The sequence below is a fragment of the Sciurus carolinensis genome, unplaced genomic scaffold, assembly GCF_902686445.1.
Source record: "Sciurus carolinensis unplaced genomic scaffold, mSciCar1.2, whole genome shotgun sequence".
NCBI lineage: Eukaryota > Metazoa > Chordata > Mammalia > Rodentia > Sciuridae > Sciurus > Sciurus carolinensis.
Window position 1 is genome coordinate 1615724 of NW_025920126.1, and position 2646 is coordinate 1618369.

At 34.3% G+C, this 2646-nt stretch overlaps 1 pseudogene; it reads left to right on the forward strand.

Moving 5' to 3' along the window:
• The first annotated feature begins 1315 nt into the window (after positions 1 to 1315).
• Positions 1316 to 1932, forward strand: LOC124973944 (rRNA-processing protein UTP23 homolog; annotated as a pseudogene).
• Positions 1933 to 2646: the final 714 nt, after the last annotated feature.

Here is a 2646-nt window from a genome sequence, read left to right on the forward strand (position 1 = left end):
TATAATTAATATTTAGTCTATTCTAATTTTATATAATGGCAGGTTACAATCTTATTCTGATTTTCAAAGAATTAGACTAAACATAGGAAAAGCACAAATTATATTTATGACTAACTTAAATATTTTTATTATATAAAGTATCTCTAGAATCAACTTTTGAAACTAGGAAAGCAACAAAGGCTGAACACCGCATCCAAGCTCAGAGGAATATCCCTTGATCCATCTATTATTATACTAAAGCAATAACAGTCTCCTTTGAACTCAAGCACAGCCACAATTTTTTATTTTTATATATTTTATCTAAGTATTACTGCTAAATTTTCATTGTGCACTATTTTGTGTCCCAACACAGTAAAAACTTCCCAATATTTTTTTCAACAAGTTTCTAATGATATATTGATTATTAATATTAAAAAGCTACTACACATTGAGACATGCCACGACTATGGCCCCCAAGAGGGAGGATGATCAACAGAACTGTGTCAAGTATTGAGTCCTCCATTCCAACAGCCTGTGTCAAATATCAGAGTGGCAAGAAATAGACATGGCAATTTCTTATGACCATCTTAATTTCCATGTGATTACACAATGGAAAAATAGTAAAAATATTTCTTAGGGCACTAATAACCTCTAAGTTAATTGAAGATCATTACACTGGTCTTATGGGAATAAATTTATTTGTGTATGGGGTGGTTCAGTACGAGGAAGTGATCCAAGTGGTACTAAACAATTGAGTCATATCCACAACATATTTTTTATTTTATTTAGAAACAAGGTCTTGCTAACTTGCTTAAGACCTTGCTCAGCTGTTGAGGAGGCTTTGAACTTGTAATCCTACTATTCCAGTCACCAGAGCCACTGGGATTACCAGAGTACATGACAGAAGCTGGCTTCTGTCACAAAAATTTTGAATCACTGAAATAATAGGCATACCCCACATTAGCCAGTTCTTATGTGTTTCTTTTACTTTTGATTTACTATGAATTGAACCCAGAGCTTCAGGCAGCAGCTATTTTTTTTTTTGGCAGCAGCTATTTTAATGCTGGGTTTCCTTGCATTACTGGGATCTTGACTAGCTAGGATGATATTTCCATTTAACTATATGGTCATTTAAATTTATTAATTGTGTGTTTTTCATGAATAAAATAGTTAATAAACATTAGTTTAAATTTCGATTTAACTTTTTTTGCTCTCGACTACTATGAAGAGTCAGACTGGGTTTTGATCAAGAAAAATATCCATTGCAGAAGCTGGGCGTGCATAAGGCTTATGCTGCAGCTTTCTGTCTGGTGGCCTTGGTCTGAGTCAACCGGACATGAAGATCACCAGACAGAAACACACCAAGAAGCATCTTGGCTTCTTCTGCAACAATTTCAGAGTCCGCGACCTGTACCAGTTTCTGCTGGATGGCATCTTGTGTTAGGCGGCCCTGCGGGGCCACATCCAGCTGCGGGAGCAGCTGCCCTGCTACCTTATGGGGGAGACACAGCTGTGTACCACCAGGATCAGAATTTATCTGTTAAAGTAAAGAAAAAGCCTGTCGTTCCTCTCATGTTTATTATTCAGAACACTATAGTCTTGGACAAACCTTCTCCCAAAACAATAGCCTTTGTCAAAGCTATAGAGTCAGATCAGTTTGTCTCAGTGCATGAGAAAGTATCAAGCAACTCAAACAGTAACAGGGTTTAGTGAAAAACCCTGAACAGAGAAAAAGAAAAAAGCACAAGAAAATAAGTGGCCCCAATCCTCTTAGCTGTTTGAAGAAAAAGAAAAAACCAGAGGACACAAAATTGCCTGCTTCTAAAAAGAAAAGAAAAAGAATAAGAATCTGGAACAAATCTACCTCAGAAGTACTTTCTGAGAAGCAGAATGCAGAAGAATAATAAATGCTTTGGATACTTCTTTTAAAGACATTCATGTGTAAAAAATGAATTTAAAGGCTGTATTTATGATTAAAGATTAAACTTATTTTTATAAATGAAAAACTAACAAAAAAGAAAAATATCCATAAAGCAGCAATTTTCAACACAAATAAATTAGAAGAAAAATTGTAAATTTAAATTTTCTAATATTCACATTAAAAGGTAGAAAGAACTGGTAAAATCAAATGCAATAAAATAAAACTATATATCCAGGTTATCATTGTTTGACAATATAAAATTAATAATAAAATATATAATGAAGTATATATAAACTACATCTTCAAAACTTATTCTATATTTGAAACATCCAAACATCTCCATTCACACCAGACATATTTCAGTTTTGAGAACTATGGTCTCTTTACCTCAGTGAAGTGATAGAGTTCACTTCCATATATATATAATTTGGGGATTAAACTACGCGGCTTTCAACCACTGAGTCACATCTCCAATGATACTTTGTATTTTAATAAATATAGAATCTTTCTGAGTTGCTTAGCACCTGATTTTTACTGAGGGTAATTTTGAACTCACAATCCTCCTACCTCCACCTGGGATTTCATGTGGATGCAATTGTGACTAGCTGACAATAATCTACTCAAGGTGATTATTGAACAGGAGAGACATTACCCTGAGAGAGTTCAAAGTTTCAACCAGAAAGTGTCCAAAAGGGGACTGTAGTTTTCCACTTGATATAGGGCATATCCAATCCCATTTCAAATAT